The sequence below is a fragment of the Bubalus bubalis genome, chromosome 9 (genome assembly GCF_019923935.1).
Source record: "Bubalus bubalis isolate 160015118507 breed Murrah chromosome 9, NDDB_SH_1, whole genome shotgun sequence".
Taxonomy (NCBI): domain Eukaryota; kingdom Metazoa; phylum Chordata; class Mammalia; order Artiodactyla; family Bovidae; genus Bubalus; species Bubalus bubalis.
In genome coordinates, this window is record NC_059165.1 from 71,095,439 (window position 1) to 71,116,993 (window position 21,555).

The 21,555-nt window shown below is 41.5% G+C and overlaps 1 long non-coding RNA gene across 1 annotated transcript; it reads left to right on the top strand.

Moving 5' to 3' along the window:
- The first annotated feature begins 5,156 nt into the window (after positions 1-5,156).
- LOC102408734 lies at positions 5,157-8,192 on the top strand. The gene is made up of 3 exons (XR_329078.4): positions 5,157-7,217; positions 7,394-7,465; positions 8,045-8,192. It is a non-coding gene; the product is annotated as an uncharacterized LOC102408734 (long non-coding RNA).
- Positions 8,193-21,555: the final 13,363 nt, after the last annotated feature.

The following is a 21,555-nucleotide window of genomic DNA, read 5'->3' on the forward strand; positions in this document are numbered from 1 at the left end:
GGCTTATCAGTAGAGGCCAAATTCTAAGTCAAGTCTCTCTGGCTCCAAACTCCACTCTTTACAAGAGGACAGTGTTTAGTCAGACAGTTTCTTGGTTCTCTCTAGGATTCCTGTTTTTATACACATAGTTTCCATGCCTCTGTTTAGAAGTATTTCTTCTACTTGCTTCCAAACAAGGTAAGTTTTGATGGTGGTGGGAGGGAGGGATGGTGGTAGAAAAGGGAGAAGGAAAGAGCATTTCTGTCACTCATTTCCACTTTGGAATGTCACAACCACACTTGGTTTTTGTCCTCTACCTGCAGCACTGACAAACCTGACCCTGTCCATAGACTTGAATTAGTTTATTCAGCAAATACTTGTTAAGGATCTGCTAGACACATCCATTGTTTCATGTGCTAGGCAGCAGTAGATAGAGGACAGTGGCCACAGCAAAACCACCCTAATGGATGCTGAACTAAACTTTGGGCTTTGCAAGGAAAGTGATCTCCACCTACTGGGAAACGAGGCACTAGTGACATCTGAGCAGGATATTGAATTGGGTCTTTTATTTAAGAGAATGGGAAATAGGATGGCCTGGTCAGAAGCAGCATTGGAAATGCCTGCATTGTCCAGAAGGGGCCAGTCCTTGGAGGTCTGGTGTACAGTGGCAGAAAGGAAAGAGGCCATGGAGTATTGATTCCCAATAGTCGCTGAGCATCTACCAATCTTTCATTTGCTGGATATAGGGCCAGCTCTGTTTGATCAGGTTACTTAAGGTGGCCAGGGCTGTTGGTGTGCCTGTGGCCTGAAGTTCCCAACCCCCTCACACATACACACACACACACTCCTACATGAGTTCACGTGGACCTAATGCATCACCTACTTTCAAAAGAGACATGGGTTAAATAACAAGGGAGAAGACATGAAATACACGAGTGGGGATTCTGAATGCCCCAGCCTACTGAGCACCAATGTGCTCCTGCTACAAACTTCACTCAGGCATGTGGAGAATGAGCCACAGATTACCTAGGACCAGATATGTACTGCTTGGACTGATTCCAGAAGAGGAGGGAGTCTTTGGGTCTCCAGCCATAACAGGCAGACTGTGTAGAACAGATCCAACAAGCTGATGCAGCTGCATCTACTTAAGCCCACATCAGGACTTGAGCTAGTTTAGGGATCACTAACCCCCACTTCTCCCAAAGAACATCTGATATCCAAGAAGAAAAAATTGCCAACGTGTAGGTAAATTGAAACACTGTATTTTTTAAAGTGCCATGTCTAATTCTCAAGGCTAAAAAATAAATGGAATTTGGACAATAGTAAGTAAATTGGAGGCTGGAACATCTGTATGAAAGTGGGTTAAGTGCTTGGATTATTTGACAGGGTGGTCAAGATGCTGTTTAAAATGGTAAAATGTCATGGGCAAGCACTAGAAGGATAGAAATAAAGTATAATTTGAAAAATCTGAACTGGAAAGTGTCAAAGGCTAGAAAAGGAAAAATGATATCAAAGGTGAGACAGTACTTTGTTTCTGGTGAAGGTCATCTAGGTTATTTGGATCAGTTTCCCAGAAAAAAACACTGAAAAGTAATTTCTTAAAAAAATATATATTTTTAAAATATTTAGCTGCCTCTGGTTCTGTTTGTAGCAAGTGGATCTCTGCTGCATCATGCAGGATCTTTCATTGCAGCATGTGGATTCTGGAGTATATTGGCTCAGTAGTTGCAGTGAGCAGGATTAGTTGCTCTGCAGCTTGTGGGATCTTAGTTCCCTGACCAGGGATCAAACCCACATCCTCTGCATGGCAAGGTGGATCCTTAACCACTAGACCACCAGGGAAGTCCCTAAAAAAGTTTTTAAAAATGCAGATGGCATGCCCTCCCTTCCCCTTAAAAGAGCCTGGAGTCTGAAAAGACTACAGTTTAAACACACAGAACTGTTTTAAGATGGGGTCTTGTCATCAGAGATTAACACCAAAGTGGCTTAGGCCCCAGACTGCTGATGCTATAGGAGAGTTAGGCCCCACTTCACCAGCCACAAAGAGTGAGAGAAATAGAAAGATGATAGGGCCAGGCTTACCCAGGGTGATGAATCTTATAGGTGACTTCCAAAGTTAGGTTGGGTTACCAGAGTGCTACACCCTCTGGACCAGGTAAACCAAATCTAGACCCATCCCCCTCACCACCCCCAGGGTACTTTTGTTGCCAAGCACAGCAGTAGAAGAAAAAGAACATCCCTGACAGATTGTGGTCCTTGACCAACCCTTACAACCCAGGTAAACAACCAGAAGCAAACAGAACTTCATTGGAAGAGGACTCCTTCAATCTAGACCTCAGGTAACAATTTTTCAGGGGTAATAATCAGAAATAATAATCAGGCACAAGGGAAAAAGCATGACTGAAAACCAGCAGAAAAGAACGGACCCACGTAGACTTCACATTCGAATTAATGGGTATGTTTGTGAGAACAACTGTTTAAAATATTTAAAGATGTATTTGGCAACAGATGGTGAAATAGGGGGGATAAGAATTGGTGAGCTGGATGATATGATTGAAATTTTATCCAGAATGCACCATGGAGATAGAGGAATATGGGAAAACACAGAAAAATGGGAAGGTCTCACTGGAAAGTTTATATTTAATCACAGTCGTAAAAGGCAAAGATGGAAGAAAGGCAAAAGTAATTGGGCTGAGGATATTCCAGAACTGATGAAAAATAACAAATCTATAGATTTAAAGCCCAAAGAATACAAATTAGGATAAATTTATCAAATCATATCTACATGCATCATAGTGTAACTGCAGGAAATCAAGAAAAAAATTAACAAAGATTTAAAAATTACCTTCAAAGGAACAAACAGCAACAACAGAATCCAAATGAGTAAAATGAAAATGTCAGTATAATGGTAGAAAATAACTGTCAAATTAGAATTTTGTACCCAATGAAGATACCTTTTATGAATGAGAACAAAATAAGCACATAAGACAATTTTGTTTCATTCATCCCCTGCTGACCCTTACTAAAGGAAATTTTAAAGAATGTACTATAGAAGGAAACTACTTTTAGATGTCAAAAGGAATGAAGAGCAAAATGTGTATAAAATGTAACAGTTTTATACCAAACAATAAAAATCTACAGTTGTTAAGATAGACGTAAAATACCAGAAAACAGTGATATATAAATCACAAGAGAGTAAAATGGATTGAAGTATTAGGGTGAAGGTTTTGGGTACTCTCATTAATATTGTAAAATCTAGAGGAATCATAAAAAATAGAACATATAAATTCAATACTAGTAGAAAAATGTTTAATTAAAAATGTAAATTAAAAAGAGAGGGGTGAGACCAAAAAAGATGGTAAATCTTAAGCCAAAAAAACCCCACAATATTTACACATAGTTTAATTTCACTAAATGACAAAGATTGTCAGGGAGTGTCTTAGTTTGGGCTGCTACAGCAAAACACCACATGCTAGGTAGCTTATAAATAACAAAAAATGTATTAATATTTCTTAATTCTGGAGGCTGGAAGTCCAGAGTGATTGGGTGCAGGCTTTCTTCAGGGTTATAGACTTCTTGTATCCTCACATGGCATAAAGGGATTAGGGAATCTTGTGGGGTGTCTTTTATAAGAGCACCGATCCTATTCATGAGGGCCCAACCCTGATGACCTAATCACCTTCAAAGGCCCCCACCTCCTAACACCATTACATTGGGCATTAGAATTCCAACCTGCGAATTCTGGGGGAACACACACAGACCTTAGCACACAGGGCAAAAGTACAAAATCCCACTATATTACTACTTACAAGAGACTCAAATATAAAGACACTAAGTTTGAAAGTAAAAGAATGGAAAGAAGTTATATGAAGCCAACATAAAACTGATGTGCTGCTGCTGCTGCTGCTGCTGCTAAGTCACTTCAGTCATGTCCGACTCTGTGCAACCCCATAGACAGCAGCCCACCAGACTCCCCTGTCCCTGGGATTCTCCAGGCAAGAACACTGGAGTTGGTTGCCATTTCTTTCTCCAATGCATGAAAGTGAAAAGTGAAAGTGAATTCGCTTAGTCGTGTCCAACTCTTAGTGACCCCATGGACTGCAGCCTACCAGGATTCTCCGCCCATGGGATTTTCCAGGCAAGAGTACTGGTGTGGGGTGCCATTGCCTTCTCCATAAAACTGATGTAGCTCTACTAATTTTAGATGGGAGAGGGACTTCAGGTACAAACCATTCTTAGAGATAAAGGGAGTTGTTACATTAAGACAAAACGTTCCGGAAAGAAAAAACACTGAAAAGATAGAACAGTTATAAGTTAGTATCTACCTTAAAAGTATTCAGAACACAAAAAAATATAAAATCCACAGTTATGATTTTTTTTACCTCTCTAATTAATTAATAGGACAAACAGACTAAAAATTGGTAAAGATACAGATTTAAACAATAAGGTTAAAAGCATTCTAATGCATATGTATGGGACACTGCACCAGTGTATCGAGGATGCATATTTTTTGTCAAGAACACATGAAATATTTTCAAAAATACCTACACAATGTTATGCGTCAATTATACTTCGGTAAACCTGGGGTAGGGGGCTTGACAAATATGCTGGACCAGAAAGTAAATCTGAACAAAATTTAAATAACTGAAATTAGAAATTAATAAAAAAAAATGTATAAAGCATGTCTATTCAGAAATTTGCATAAACATTTTAAAATCACAGTTCAAAGAAGAAAGTATTTTCAACTGAATGATAATGAAAATACTACATATCAAAACCGGAGAGATATTGCTTAGACAGTACTTATAAATTTATAGCTTAAAAGATATTTCAGAAAATCAGAAAACCTGGTAATTAATCACCTAAGCAACACTTCAAAAAGAAAATAAAATCCTAATGGAAGTTACAAGGAAGTAATAAAGAGCAGAAACCAACAAAATAGAAAAACATTATAGAGACCAGCAGAGAAGGCAATGGCACCCCACTCCAGTACTCTTGCCTGGAAAATCCCATGGACGGAGGAGCCTGGTAGGCTGCAGTCCATGGGGTCGCTGAGGATCGGACACGACTGAGCAACTTCACTTGCACTTTTCACTTTCATGCATTGGAGAAGGAAATGGCAACCCACTCCAGTGCTCTTGTCTGGAGAATCCCAGGGACGGGGGAGCCTGGTGGGCTGCCGTCTATGGGGTTGCACAGAGTCCGACACGACTGAAGTGACCTAGCAGCAGCAGCAGCATAGAGACGAGAGCCAAATGTCTGTGTGTTTTGGAAGAGATTAATAAAACTGACAAACCTCTGGTGAGACTGATCAAGAAAAAAAAAGAGAAAGCCTGAATAAGCAAAGGCAGGGATAAAAAGGGAGAATACAGAGAACTGTAAATTTTTCTTCTCTGAACATACACTGACCTTCTTGCTCTCTGCTATTCTGAGAATAGCTCACTCCTAAATTCCTGACTCAACAATTCTGAGAACAGGAATGTAACAGTCACGATGAGCCAGATCAGAAAGAAGCACAACTCATTTCTGTAAGATTGCAATACCTAAAAAAAAAAAAAAAAATCACAATACCTACCATACAAAACCCACCAAAACTGCAGTTTTCAGTGCTGCTTTTGTTTCTTTGCCCTATAAGACCTCCTCATTCCTCATGTTTGGGGAGAGATTCCCTTTAAATCTTTCCCTATTACAACAGTGTGAATAAATTCCCTTGAAGTCTCAGCAGATTTCCAAAGTTTTGTGTTACAAATGCTACAGACATTAAAACAATAAGATATTATATCACAGTTTTGTGCCAATAAATTAGAAATTTTATTTGAACTGAGAAAATTCCTAGGCGGTAAGAAACAAAACTTACTAAAGGTCTCACAGTTGGGAGGAGTATGGGAAAGATTCTGAAGTGAGTTCAGTCCTTATGGAACTCATAGGAGGAGTGAGTGGAGAGAGAAGCAATAGAGAAGGAAGGGAAAACCTTAATAAACAGTGAGTTTGAAAAAGCTTTCCATAGGAGTACACTCTATTTCTAGCTAATTTGTCTGAAAGCAAAAGCCTGAAAAATAATTTCATCAGGGTTTATGTACAGAGATGCTATGGGTAAAAAGTACTGAATATCAGTCATGAAATGCAAGGGAAATTTTCCCTCATGAGATTAAAAAATGAGAAATGGTCACCTAAGGATCAACTAGCTGAGAACAGACAGTTGGGACCTGAAGTCTGTCTGCATCAGGACCTTAAGGTTTCCTAGGGAATTCCCTGGCCTGGGAAGTCTCTCCATGCCTCTTCCCCAACCTCAGCTGAGGGCCTTGACTGGAGACATGCAGAAGGAAGTCAGAATATTTAACTCCATTTTTCTTTCCATTGAGTGTTCCTGGCAGTTCTTCTCAGGCTGTGAATAGTATCAGTTATGCTCAGGAAGGAGTTTGTGTGAATCCCACGCAGAGAGGCAACACAGAGTGGTAGCCAAGAGCAGTCTCTCTGCCATGAAGCTGGGGTTCAAGTAAGGACTCTCACTTATTCCCAGATGACTAAGCAAGTAACTAAACCTTCTGTTTTCTTTGCTCATGTGTCCTCATCTACCTCTTGTTGGGATAATAATGGTAACAACCTCAGAGGTTGTAATGAGGGTTGGGGAGGTTAGTGTTATTAGAGCCCTTAGAAATGTGCTTGGAATGAGAAGCATTTGTAGAAGGGTGTGGGAAGTAAGTCTGACAGTGTGGTGGCCCCTGTCCAAGGATTCATACATCTAGACAGACACTCAGGCAATGGAATACAGCCCCATCTTCAAGCCAAGAAAATCCCCCAAGGACCACCCCACACAAGATTTGAGAAGAAATATTTTTTTGGATATGTTTACTCTGTGGTATTTGCTTCTAAGCAAGCAATCCATTGTTTCTAAGCAAATACGCTTTTTTTTTTTTTTTTTTCTGGAAAAGCGGTCAACAAGAAGAGCCTCCAGCTCTAGTCCAGTGACCCAGAGTGTTGGGTTGATCAAGGGCTGCTTCCCACTTGCTTCTCTGGCTAGGCAGCCTGCCCACTCATGCTGTACACAGTTTTCTCCCGACTGCCTCCCTATCCCTCTGTTTTCTTGGTAATAGGCATGCTGGAGACTACTGAAGGAAGGATTGGTGAGAGCTAAGCTTCTACTATCTTAACCATGGCTGTTTTGGTTAACTGTTCCTGAAGACTTCAGAGAATAAAAGGAGGCCCTGGAATGACAGGAGAAGTTCCTCTGATCTGGGGTCAGTATTCTGGTGAATGTGATAATTATCTATAATTTCCCCATCTGTAAAAATGAAGGAAAAGACCCAACTCACAAGGTTGCTTTGAGGATTAATGAGAAATCACTTTGTATTTTATAAAACTTCACATAAACATTATTGTTAAGTTGATTAATGATCTGTCTTATTTTTAAAAGTTAAAGGAGATAAAGAAGATGAGAGTAAAAATCAATGAAACTGTAACACAACAGAGAGGATCAAAAGTCAAGGTTGGTACTTTGAAAAAAGAATTAAAATTCTCTTCTGGTAGACTTCTGGTATGATAAGAAAGAACAAAACACAGATAATTATAACAGATAACCTAGGTTATTTGGAAGTGCATGTTTAAATTTTGAAACATACAGGAAATTCCTAGTTATAATTTTGTTATTGCATTTTGGTTAGAAATCATACTGTATATGGTTGCTATCCTTTTATGTTTGTAGAGATTTGTTTATGGCCCAGTGTGTGTTTGACCAATGAAGATTCCACAGGCATTGGAAAAGAACATGTGTTCTGCACACTCTGGATGCCGTCACCTAGATAAAGACATTAGATCAATTTTATAATGTATTGTTCAAATCTTCTCTACTCCTTATGAATTTTTATCCACTAGTCCTATCAATTAATGAGATAATTGTTGAGTTATCTATTTCTACTTAGTTATGTGGGTTCTGCATAATATATTTGAGGCCATGCCATTAGGCACATGCAATTACAGACTTGCTACATCTTCCTTACTTAGAGAAGTAAAACTCTATCTATAGTAATGCCTTTGGCTTACTTTTTTTTTTTTTTTATGGTATTAGTAACATCAGCTTTTTTGGATTATTGCAATCAATGCAAAGAAATAGAGGGAAACAACAGAATGGGAAAGACTAGAGATCTCTTCAAGAAAATTAGAGATACCAAGGGAACATTTCATGCAAAGATGGGCTCGATAAAGGACAGAAATGGTATGGACCTAACAGAAGCAGAAGATATTAAGAAGAGATGGCAAGAATACACAGAAGAACTGTACAAAAAAGATCTTCACGACCCAGATAATCATGAAGGTGTGATCACTCACACTCACCTAGAGCCAGACATCCTGGAATGTGAAGTCAGTGGGCCTTAGAAAGCATCACTATGAGCAAAGCTAGTGGAGGTGATGGAATTCCAGTTGAGCTATTTCAAATCCTGAAAGATGATGCTGTGAAAGTGCTTCACTCAATATGCCAGCAAATTTGGAAAACTCAGCAGTGGCCACAGGACTGGAAAAGGTCAGTTTTCATTCCATTCCCAAAGAAAGGCAATGCCAAAGAATGCTCACACTACTCCACAATTGCACTCATCTCACATGCTAGTAAAGTAATGCACAAAATTCTCCAAGCCAGGCTTCAGCAATATGTGAACCATGGACTTCCAGATGTTCAAGCTGGTTTTAGAAAAGGGAGAGGAACCAGAGACCAAATTCCCAACATCCGCTGGATCATCAAAAAAGCAAGAGAGTTCCAGAAAAACATCTATTTCTGCTTTATTGACTATGCCAAAACCTTTCACTGTGTGGATCACAATAAACTGTGGAAAATTCTGAATGAGATGGGAATACCAGACCACCTGACCTGCCTCTTGAGAAACCTATATGCAGGTCAGGAGGCAACAGTTAGAACTGGACATGGAACAATGGACTGGTTCCAAATAGGAAAAGGAGTACGTCAAGGCTATATAATGTTTTTAACTTCTATGCAGAGTACATCATGAGAAACACTGGGCTGGAAGAAGCACAAGCTGGAATTAAGATTGCCAGGAGAAATATCAATAACCTCAGATATGCAGATGACACCACCCTTATGGCAGAAAGTGAAGAGGAACTAAAAAGCCTCTTGATGAAAGTGAAAGTGGAGAGTGAAAAAGTTGGCATAAAGCTCAACATTCAGAAAATGAAGATCATGGCATCTGGTCCCATCACTTCATGGGAAATAGATGGGGAAACAGTGCCAGACTTTATTTTTTGGGGCTTCAAAATCACTGCAGATGGTGACTGCAGCCATGAAATTAAAAGACACTTACTCCTTGGAAGGAAAGTTATGACCAACCTAGATAGCATATTGAAAAGCAGAGATATTACTTTGCCAACAAAGGTCCGTCTAGTCAAGGCTATGGTTTTTCTAGTGGTCACGTATAGATGTGAGAGGTGGATTGTGAAGAAAGCTGAGCACTGAAGAATTGATGCTTTTGAACTGTGGTGTTGGAGAAGACTCTTGAGAGTCCCTTGGACTGCAAGGAGATCCAACCACTCCATTCTAAAGGAGATCAGCCCTGGGTGTTCTTTGAAAAGAATGATGCTAAAGCTGAAACTCCAGTACTTTGGCCACCTCATGCGAAGAGTTGACTCATTGGAAAAGACTCTGATGCTGGGAGGGATTGGGGGCAGGAGGAGAAGGGGACGACAGAGGATGAGATGGCTGGATGGCATCACCGACTTGATGGACGTGAATCTGAGTGAACTCCGGGAGTTGGTGATGGACAGGGAGGCCTGGAGTGCTGCGATTCATGGGGTCGCAAATAGTCGGACACGACTAAGCGACTGAACTGAACTGAACTGAGCATAACTCTTCCCATCCTTTCACTTTCAACCTTTTCTGTATCCTTGGGTATTTTGTTTGTCTGGGGGGAGTGGTTAGGCCACTCTGTGCCACTTGTGGCATGGGATTGAACCCCCAGCCATGGCAGTGAAAGTGCTGAGTCCAGTGGACTTTCACTGGACCACCAGAGAACTTCCTCTGTATCCTTGTTTTAAATGTGCCTCTTGGAAATAGCATATAGTTGTTGTTTTAAATCAGTTTGATAACTTTTTTATCATGAGTATTAGGTCTTTGATATATAACTTCTGATATGTTTGGGTTTCAGTTTTATTCACTGCTTATTATCTTTTAAATAATTTTATTCATGTATTTATTTTTGGCTGTGTTGGGTCTTTGTTGCTGTGTGGGCTTTTCTCTAGTTGCAGTGACTGGGGCTACTCTTCATTGCAGTGCACAGGCTTCTGCTTATAGTGACTTTTTGTGTCACGGTGCATGGGCTCTAGAGTGCATGGGCTTTGGTAGTTGCAACTCCTGGACTCTAGAGCACAGGTTCAATAGTCGTGGCACATGGACTTAGTTGCTCCGTGGCATGTGGGATTTTTCCGGATCAGGGATTGAACCAGTCTCCTGTTTGGCAGGTGGATTCTTTACTACTGAGCCCCCAGGGAAGGCCCACACTGCTTATTATTTATCCCACCTGATTTAAATTCTGTTTTCTCTTTTCTTACTTTCTTTCAGATTAGATTAGAATTATTCTATTTCCTTCTTTTGATTTGGAAGTTTGTGCTTTTAACGGGCAAGGAAATAAACGATCCATTCTTGACTTATGAAAGCCTAGTTTTATCTTCTTCCTAGATAATGAAAGGATCTTAAATACTTTAACTATTTATCTCCTGTCTTATATGCTATTATTTTGTGAATATTAATTATGCATATGCAAATGTATATAGATATGTAATAAAAATACATTATTATTTTCTACATCAAATGTTTATTTACATTTATCCACATATTTACTATTTTAATTACTTTCATATTGCTCTTCATTCTTCTCTCCCTCCCTCACTTTCCTTGTGAGGTCATTTTCCTTGTGTTTGAAAAAACATTATTTAAAACATGCTGTCCTGTTATTCTACCTTCATTCTTCCTTTCCCTTAAACTTTTTATTTTATATCAGAGTATTGGGCTTCCCTAGCGGCTCAGACAGTAAAAAAAAAATTTGCCTGAAATAGGGGAGACCCAGGTTTGATCCTTAGGTTGTGAAGATCGCCTGGAGAAGGGAATGGCAACCCACACCCAGTATTCTTGCCTGGAGAATTCCATAGACAGGGGAGCCTGGCGGACTACAGTCCAAGGGGTCACAAGGAGTAAGACATGACTGAGTGATAAATATGCATATACAGCTGATTAATGATGATGTGATATTTTCAGTTTCCACCTTCATTTTTAAGAAACATTTTTTTCTAGAAACAGAATTCTAGGCTGAGCATGAAATTCTCTTGTCACACTGCAGGCACCAAGCCACCAGTTTCTGACTCAATGAGAAGTCAGCTGGTGAGCAGTCAACTGTTCATCTGTCTGTTTAATATATTCTTTTGTTAATGGCTTAAGATTTTTTTTCTCTGTCTTTGGTTTATCCCAGTTTTACTATGATATGTATAGATATGGACATTTTTTTTTTTTTTTTTTTTAGTAAGTAATCCTCCTTGGGATTCTTTGGGCTGTTAAATTGGTAAATATGTATCTTTCTTTAGTTTTGGTAAATTTTCAGCTATTGTGTGCTCAAATATTAGTTCTATACCATTCTCTTTCTAATTTCCTTCTGGGACTCCAACTAAAGGTATGTTAGACCTTCTCATTTTATCACTTATGCCTCTTAATCTCTTGTTCCCATCTCTTTGTCCCCTTACTTCGTACCTGGCTTCATTCTGGATATAACTTACCTTCCAATTCACTGTGTAATCTGCTTTTATGTGTATATTCTATTTTTAAGTTATAGAATTTCCATCTGCCTCCTTTCTTATAACATGCCAAATTCTCAAATTTGTCTTTTACGTCCTTGAGCATTGCTATTTTAAAAGCTGTATCTGTACCAGCTTTCTCTGATGCTGATCCCTGAGTATGTCACCAGTCCCTTACATTAGATTCCCTCCATCCAAATACTTAGAGTGTTTTATATGTTCCTGATTGGAACCTGACTGTTACACTGCAAAAGGGAAGTTGGTTCAAGACCTACAGAAGTTGTGGTCTAAAGCCAGGTAACTCATTGCATATGTTATACCATAATTTATTTAACCAATCACCTAATGATAAATATTTCAGTTGTTTCCAGTCTTTTTCTAATATAAATACATTTCCTTATACATTTGCAATAAAATGTATTTCTTTACCCTCAGCACAATGAGACAAATTTTGCTTTTAAGTTTTTGATAGATATTGTAAAATTGCCCTTTCCAAATATTACAACATATAATTCCAACAATGGTGTGTGAAACTGTTTCCCTATACCTTCACCACATTTTTTATGCTTGCCAACCTGATATTTGAAAAATGATATCATGCTGGGTTGTTTTTTTTTTTTTAAAACTTCTAAAAATCTTGAAATAGCCTCAAAGAAAAATGGAAAGTAGAGTTTAAAACTTCCCCCCTTGAATCATTTGAGAATTCACAAATTCACAAGTTACTGGTGAAGTGAAGTTACAAGCCACAAGTTACAAGTGAAGCACCTCATTATATCTGAATATTTTTAGTGTATATTTCCTGTAAGCAAGGACCACCTATATCACCACCCCAAAACCATCAAAATCATAAAATTAATACTGATGCATTACTATTAATTCTCTGACTCCATCCAGATTTCTTTAATTGTTCCAATAATGTCCTTTGGAACAAAAAGATCCAGCTTATAATCACGCCTTGTTAATTCATTTTTGCTTTTTAGTTTCCTTCAACCTAGAATAGTCCCTTAGTCCTAGAATAGTGGTTCTCAAACTTGAGCAAGCATCTCAAACTGAACACAGCCTGCTGGGCCCCAGAGGGCTTGTTAAACACAGACTGCTAGACCCCAGATTCTGTGATTTAGTAAGGCTGAGGTGGCTGAGGATTTCCATTTCTACAAGTTCTTAGACAGATTATGTTGGTCTGGGGATCCCATTTTGAGAACTGCTGTTCTGGAACCTCTCCATGTTAAAGTCCTCCAGCCCTGACTAACCCCTGAGAGTTCATAAGGCAGTCAATAGGCTTCTGCAAAAAGTGGAAAGTCAACACATGGTCTTGTCTTCTTAAATTTTAACATAATGTTTCATACCACTAATAAGTAATTTTTTAAAAAAGGAATTACCACATGTGGTTGTCTTAGTTTCTGCTTGCTGCAAAAATCACCATAATTTGGTGGTTTAAAATGATATAAACATACTATCTTAGAGTTCTGGAGATCAAGAATCTGAAATGAGTCTCACTGGGCTAAAATCAAGGTGTCAGCAGGAGTTGCATTTTTTCTGGAGGCTTTAGAGAAGAACCCTTTTTTTTTTTTTTCCTAGCTTCTACAGGGTGCCCAAATTTCTTAGTTCATGGTTCCCTTCCATCTTCAAAGTCAACAGTGGCCATGCTAGTCTTTCTATGCTGCATCCCTCTGATACTGACTGACTCTCCTGCCTCCCTCTTTCATTTATAACACCCCATGGGCTAGTGGCTCAGACAGTAAAGTGTCTGCCTACAATGTGGGAGACCTGGTTTCGATCCTTGGGTTGGGAAGATGCTCTGGAAAAGGAAATGGCAACCCACTCCAGTACTCTTGCCTGGAAAATCCCATGGATGGAGGAGTGTGGTAGGCTACAGTCCATGGGGTCGTAAAGAGTCGGACATGACTGAGCAACTTCACTTTCACTCACAGGGGGATATGCAGAATAACTACCTCATTTCAAGATCCTAAATATCTTCAAAATCCCTTTTACCACATGAGGTAACATATTCACAGGTTCTAGAAATTAAGATGTGGACATCTTTGGGGTCCATTTTTCTGCCTACCACAGTGGTGAAAACCACTAGCTGTCTACCAAACTCTGTTCTCTCCTGTGAGCACACAGCTAGCATAACATCTTCTAGTCCTTTTTACAGTTGGTTGACAGCACATGATCAATGTCCCTCCAAAGAGATGTGAGCATTTCTGCTCTGTTCCTTCCATGCCACATCTGTGAGAACCTCCTTTGCATGCTCTGCATGTTCCTCCCATTTTCTCTAGACCTTAGAGAATGGCAGAGCCTGTGTGCCTAAATGATCACCAAGGAAGGGAACTGCCCACTGATCCAAACACCCATCCTGGACTGCTAAGGGTGGGTGCAAGAAATAAATTTCTATGGCCTAGAGACTATACTGTAGAGCCATTGCATTTTGAGTCTACCTGTTATAGCTCTTAGTCCTAACTAATACTGCCCTAACAAATGAGAAAATATCTTGATTTTATTCCCATGCCCATTTTTCATAAGACCTAACTTCCTATTTCCCTAAGAAGACTGAGGTCATCTGAAATAGCCAACCACAATTTTTCACCTCTCCCCTCTAAATGTATAATAGTTACAGAGGAGGTACACTACTAAGACCTGTGATGCCTGCTTTTTGTTGTTGCTATTGTCTCTTTGAGCATACTTCCTTTCCTTTCTTGTTGCCTTTTCTAAACCAGATCCTCTTCTTCAGCTCTGCTGCCCTCCTCACCTTCTTAAGTGCTCTTGCCACTAGCTCTTTAGCTTCCCCTTTTAAACATGCTGGCTTTTACCCCAGTGTTGAGTCAGCTTTCCTTTACTCTGTTGTACCCTGAAGTTTCCCTGGTGGCTCAGATGGTAAAGAATCTGTCTGCAATGCAGGAGACCCAGGTTCAATCCCTGGGTCAGGAAGATCCCCTGGAGAAGGGAATGGCTACGCACTCCTGTATTCCTGCCTGGAAAATTCCATGGACAGAGGTGTTTGGGGGGCTACAGTCTGGCTGAGGGGGGGGGGGGGTCCCAAAGAGTTGGACACGAATGAGTAACTAACACTTTCACCTTCACTTTTTTACCCTGAAGCTACTTCTCTTTTTGTCTGCCTCCTTGTACTTCCTTCCTAGAAATCTGGAGGTAGAAGAGGGTGGAGACTGACCTGGTTTAGAAGTTCAGAAAGATAAAATGAAGAGGCAGTGTTCAAGCTGACAGCTGAGGGCTGAGGCCTGAGGCTAAGTAGGCATTAGCCAAGCAAAGGAGGAGGGAGATAGACACACAGCTGGAAAAAGACTGAATTTGGAAGGCACACACATGATAACGGGTCAAGTACATGTGTGAAACAGGAGAATGCTCTGGGGATGGGGTGCAAGATGGGAGTTAGGAGCTAGAGGTGGGGTAGGGAGAGGAGTTGTTAGGGAGCAAGGTGAGGCATGGAGGATGGGTGTGTGGAGGGTGTCTCCAAGGTCCTAGCTCAGACCCCAATCCTTGCCACTGCTCTGGAGTTGCCAGAAGTGTGACCTGGACCACCCTGCCCCCTGCTGTATGGCTCTAGGAAGCAGGGGGACTCAGATTTTGACTAAAGGCTTATTGTAACTTATAAAAACATGAAAGAAATCAAAAAGTTGGATGACAACTGTGGCTCCTCTTCTCCTGGCCTATTTTGCAATGGTTTTTTCACCCTAGCCACCCTGTCTCCTGCAGAGGAGAGGGCCTGTGTGTGCAGGGTTGCTAGCCAGAAAGTCCTGAATCTGATTCATTCTCTTGTGGTCCTAAGGGCCAAGCTATCCTAGGCTGCCTCACAAAGATCCCAGACATTGGCGTGGGGTGGACTGTGAGCACTGCAGAGAGCTCTTGGCAAAGAACAACTCCACCCATGTCCTGCATTTAGAGATGTAAACAAACACTAGCATAGATTTTAACAGCTGAAGGCCACGTCCCCTAGGATGACTACTCCAGCCCACTGAAGTTCCTGCCTGGGAAAACTCAAAGGAATGTTCTGTTTGTTCCAGCCAACATTTGAAGATAGGATCCCTGTCTCCCAGTCTCTGTAGGAGGGTAGGAGCCTCACTTCTATAAATGTCAGTTAGCAAATCCCAATGTCTCAATCACATTTTTTTATTTCTATTTCCCTGACTCTGCTCCCACTCCTCATTTCCTCCTGCCTACTCTCCCATTCTCCCTTTAAAAGACTCAGGTTTATATAAATTGAATTAGAGTTTAGTTCACACTGGACCTTCTTCCCTATTGCAACAGTTATTGAATAAAATCTATTCTAATTAAAGCAGTAGTTTTAATTAGTGTCTAGCTTTATCTTTGACAGCTGGAAAGTAGTATTCCACCCACACCCACATCAGCACCATTAGGATGATGACTGATGCTTTAAGTGAGACCCTAAATGAAGGTAGCTTAGACAAGATGAAAGTTGGAAACAGTAGCCCAGGGCTGCTATGGTGGCTCTGCAATCATCAGGGACTCAGGCTCCCATTATCCTGTTACTCAGCCTTCTCTTGTGCTGCGTCCTTCCCATGGGCCAAGGAGGCTTCCCTAGATCCAGCCATCTGATCTGTGTTCCAGTCAACAGGAGTTTCTTGAAGGAGCATGATGTGACAGGCACACTTGGCTCAAGATATATACCACTGATCAGAACTTGACTTGAGGAAAGTCCGGAAACTGGGGTGGGGACAGCCATGTTTTGTCAGGTAGACATGACAAATACCATCTTCATGCCAGACGACGAGGCCAAATATTTTCTCCTGAGATTGAGAACTATTAGGTATGAGTGTGGAAGAGGGACTTGGTGAGGGGAGGGTGGGAAAGCAGATGAACTTCTTATGTGAGCAGGCCTGGCTCTGGACAGTACCACTGCCCCTCACCTCAGGCTTCCCTTGTACCAGAATGGCCATGGCTAGGGGTTCAGGTATGACTCCAAGGTGTAACAAGTGCTTTTGACTGAGTCACCTCACTGATTAGAGCTTCTCTTTTTAAGCAAAAAAACTTATTTCTCAGAAATCTAGATGGAAACCTCAAATAAGGTGAAAGGTGGAGCTTCTCAGGTAGAGAATGAAAAATTGGGGTGTTGCCCACTGGATCAGACTCTCATGGATTCGAATCAACTCCAAAGAACTAGCTAGGGCAGAGACTACAAGCTATTCAGAGGATCCAGTCTTGCCTTCTTCCATTTAGTAATCAGACCCCTCCCAACAGGTTTTGGCAGGGCATGTGCCCAGCTTCCCTTCAAGCCTCTGAACAAAGGAATATGAGCAGAAGTAAAGAAAAAACTTTCAGGTGATGTCCTTTAAAAAAAAAAAAAAATAGCTCTCAGTCCTCTGCTTCTTCTGCCCCTTCCACCTGGCTTGGAAAGGGGACAACTGGAGTGGCACTGAAGTGACATCCTGGATCCGTGAGTGGATACCTTGTTTTGATGATGACAATGCCAACCTTCCAACCTTGGCACCCAATGACCTGTGGAGCAGTTCAGCTATTGTTCTGTACTGTCCACCTGCTGACCTCTGTGTTATTATCTAAAAGAGAAATAGAGACCTATTTTGGTAAAGCCAATGCATTTGGGATCTTTTTGTACTGTGACTTAGACAGTTGCCTAACTAGAAAACTGAGTCTTAAAGGAGCACCGTTTGATAACCTCTGCATTACCTACTTCAAGCCATCGGCAGCACTCACTCATAGAAGACCATTTTGCTTATGACACATGTCCCCATATGGTTTTTGCCTGCTTTTAAAGCTTTCTCAGTTCCACCCCAATGGAGGAATCTGTAGCCTGGCTGGCTGAGAGTGTTCAGAAAATACTGGTTTGTCCAGTCAGCCAGATGTGAATTTATGAACTGACACAGGAACATAAAGCAAATTAATAGAAAATATGATTTCTGTTTCTTTTCCTCCCCCCGTCATTTCCTGCTAGCTTTCACCTTTTCTTTATTCTTATTACTCTTTCTCACTTCTCTTTCTCCTTGGTTTTTCTCTGGAGTGCCTAAGTACGTTGTTCAAACATGTGCCATTCCATGGGTTATCAGTGATGGCTCATGGAAAAGTAGGAAGGCAAAGCATCCAAGACACAGCTGACTGCTGGCAACTCAAGCGCCAGGAAATGGTGAAGCCACATAAGAACTAGTAGGAAATTTTCTTCTTGTTGAAGGAGAATGAAAAGGGTGGAGAGACCCCTGCATAAAAAGCATCAGTAAGGGACTTCCCTGGCAGTTCAGTGGTTGTGTGTGTGTGTCAGTCGCTCAGTTGTGTCCGACTCTTTGCGACCCCATGGACTGAAGCTCCAATTCTTTGGCTATCTGATGCGAAGATCTGACTCATTAGAAAAGACCCTGGTTCTGGGAAAGATTGAAGGCAGGAGGAAATGGCATCACCAACACGATGGACATGAGTTTGAGCAAGCTGCAGGAGCTGATGATGGACAGGGAAGCCTGGTGTGCTGCAGTCCACGGGGTCACAAAGAGTTGGACATGACTAGACTTGTGCCTGACAAATGGTGGCAATTATTCAGTTTTCAACTTGAAAAAAAGGTTCACTGAATACTACATATCAGTATTTTTACTGATGCTTTTTTATTTTTTTGGCTATGCCACGTAGCATGTGGGATCTTGTCAACCAGGGTTCAAACCCCTGCCCCCTGCATTGAGATTGTGGAATCCTAACCACTGAACTGTGGAGAAGGAAATGGCAACCGGCTCCAGTATTGTTTCCTGGAGAATCCCATGGACAGAGGAGCCTGGCAGGCTACTACAGTCCATGGGGTCGCAAGAGTCAGACACAACTTAATGACTAAACCACCACCATAAAGTGTTAAAAACTGGCCTTGGAAAATGTGTTTAACTTCATGTGTCAGCTTGGTTGAGCCATGGTCTCCAGATATTTGGTTAAACATTATTTTGGATGTTTCTGTTAGTCTTTTTGGATGAAGTTTACATTTAAATGGATTGACTTTGAGTAAAGCACATTGCCCTCCATAATATGGGTGGTCTTGTCCAATCAGTTGAAGGCCTACAGAGAACAGAAAGACTGACCTCCTCTGAGCTAGAAGGAATTGTGCCAGTTATGAGCCTTTGGACTCGAACTGCAACTTTTCTCTGCAGCTCTCCAGCCTGCTGGCCCACACTGCTGATTTTGGACTGGCCAACCTCCAAAACTGCATGAGCCAATTCCTTAAAAATCAATCTCTCGCTCCCCTTCCCTTTCTCCTCTTCCCTCCTCTTCTTCCTCCTCCTACTGCCCCCTCCTTCTCCTTCTTTCCCTTACTGTTCTCCTTTTTCCTCCTGTTCTTCTTCTCTCTAAGAAGATAGGTAGACAGACAGACAAACACATCTTCTTTATTCTGTCTCTCTGGAAAAGCCCAACTAATATGAGGAGGAGAGAGAATTATAAAATGGAGGGAAGAAAACAGTGTTCTCAGAAATGAATGGTAGTAGACAGCAATGGCAACCCACTCCAGTACTCTTGCCTGGAAAATCCCATGGACGGAGGAGCCTGGTAGGCTGCAGTCCATGGGGTCGCTAAGGGTCGGACACGACTGAGTGTCTTCACTTTCACTTTTCACTTTCATGCATTGGAGAAGGAAATGGCAACCCACTCCAGTGTTCCTGCCTGGAGAATCCCAGGGACGGGAGAGCCTGGTGGGCTGCTGTCTATGGGGTCGCACAGAGTCAGACACGACTGAAGTGACTTAGCAGCAGCAGCAGACTGCAACTGAAAAGAACAAGAGAAGATAGTAAAGGAAGCTGATTTACTGCTGTATGCTGCTCTGAACTCTTTCCCGCCACCTTCAGGGATTACTCTGAGGGAGGCAACATACATTAGTCTCTTTCTTATTTTTGCTGATTGTTACTTCCTCCAAGCCTTAGCACAATGCTTGGCACAGAGAAGACACTCAGTAGATACTTGTTGAATGAATGCATAGTGTACTAAATAACTATGGTTCTAAGATGCCATAACAGAGAGGCAAAAATCCAGCAGTGTAAATGACATATGTGTAACAGTCCAGAGGTAGGACTGGAAGGACAGCTGTGCCATCTGCCTCTGGGCTGGATGACTACTGCAATCCCACTCCATAATCAATGGATCCCAAAATCAACCAGGGCAATATGTGGCAGAAGCGACAGTATGTTAGTTCTAAGCCAAGGCCATGTGTTTCTGCTCACCCTACCAACACAGCTGCCACCCTACATGGAGAAGAGCTTGCCCAAGTAGCCATTGGTCCAGAGAACAAGAGACAAGTGGAGCAGCCCTAAACCAGTGCACAGCCTAAAGCAGAGATGCCTTTTCTGGCCTGAAAGAAAGATCAATGGCTTTTTTTTTTTGAGATTTTTGGTCACTTGCTATGCAGCATTAATGCAGCAGAAACCTAATGCAGTGGCTATGGACTCAGCCTTAACTGAGGAGTTCTGCTGTTCACTAGGGGAAAATGTACATTCGTATACTACAAGCATTCTATGGGTATAAGAAGGGCCCCTCCCTGGATAAAGCAGAGATAACCCAACCTGTGGGGGACTCCTTTATGAGTCCACAGCATTGTCAAGCCAGTTTAGTTAGCATGAATATAATGTAAGGATGCATGGCTTCCTGGGACTGTCTTGGGTGGAAGAACTGAAGATCAGCTGACCTGGAGCCAGTCACCTTGATGAGAGCAGAAGGGGGTACGGGAGTAGCAACTGTGTTTGGAATGGAGGCATCTAGGGAATAAAGTGCAAGCTGTGGGTTAGAGGAATGATAATAATAGAAAACTCTCTGAAAATCAATTAAAATAGCTACAACAACAACAAAAAGCTTGGAAAGTTTTCCCCATGAGTCAAGAAGTAGTTTTAGTAATAGAAGCCTGAAATAACTGTATATTATCATATTTAAAAGTTATTTAGTGTCTGCTGCTACTAAGTCGCTTCAGTTGTGTCCGACTCTGTGCAACCCCATAGACAGCAGCCCACCAGGCTCCCCTGTCCCTGGGATTCTCCAGGCAAGAACACTGGAGTGGGTTGCCATTGCCTTCTCCAATGCATGAAAGTGGAAAGTGAAAGTGAAGTCGCTCAGTCGTGTCCGACTCTTTGTGACCCCATGGACTGCAGCCTACCAGGCTCCTCCATCCATGGGATTTTCCAGGCAAGAGTGCTGGAGTGGGGTGCCATCGCCTTCTCCTGTTTAGTATCTACCTGTTGCCAATACAGCTGTAGAGAATGAAGCCATTCCTATCCGAATCCTATACAAGATTTGTAATGCATGGGAAAGATAACTGATGCCTCGACCAGATTAATCAAAATTTACTCCTAAAAAAACCATTTTCTCCATGGTGCCTCAGTGCCTGAATATTCAGTTTGCACACCAAAAAGATTTCCAAAGGAAGCAACTCTCTGTGCTACTTGCTGGTTTGACAAATTCTTCTTTGTCAACAAGAATTTAGGTGTACAGCAATGGTATCAAATTTTTTCTACTTGAGAAATTGCTAGAGACCTGCTAGAGGTAAATAACTTTTGAAAGCATAGCAATTTGGGAGTGAACACACATTTTGAAGGGCTTCCCTGATAGCTTAATTGGTAAAGAATCTGCCTTAAATGCAGGAGACCCCAGTTCAATTCCTGGGTTGGGAAGACCCACTGGAGAAGGGATAGGCTACCCATTCCAGTTTTCTTGGGCTTCCCTATGGCTTATCTGGTAAAGAATCCACCCACAATGTGGAGACCTGGGTTTGATCCCTGGGTTAGGAAGATGCCCTGTAGAAGGGAAAGGCTACCCACTCCAGTATTCTGGCCTGGAGAATTCCATGGACTCTAT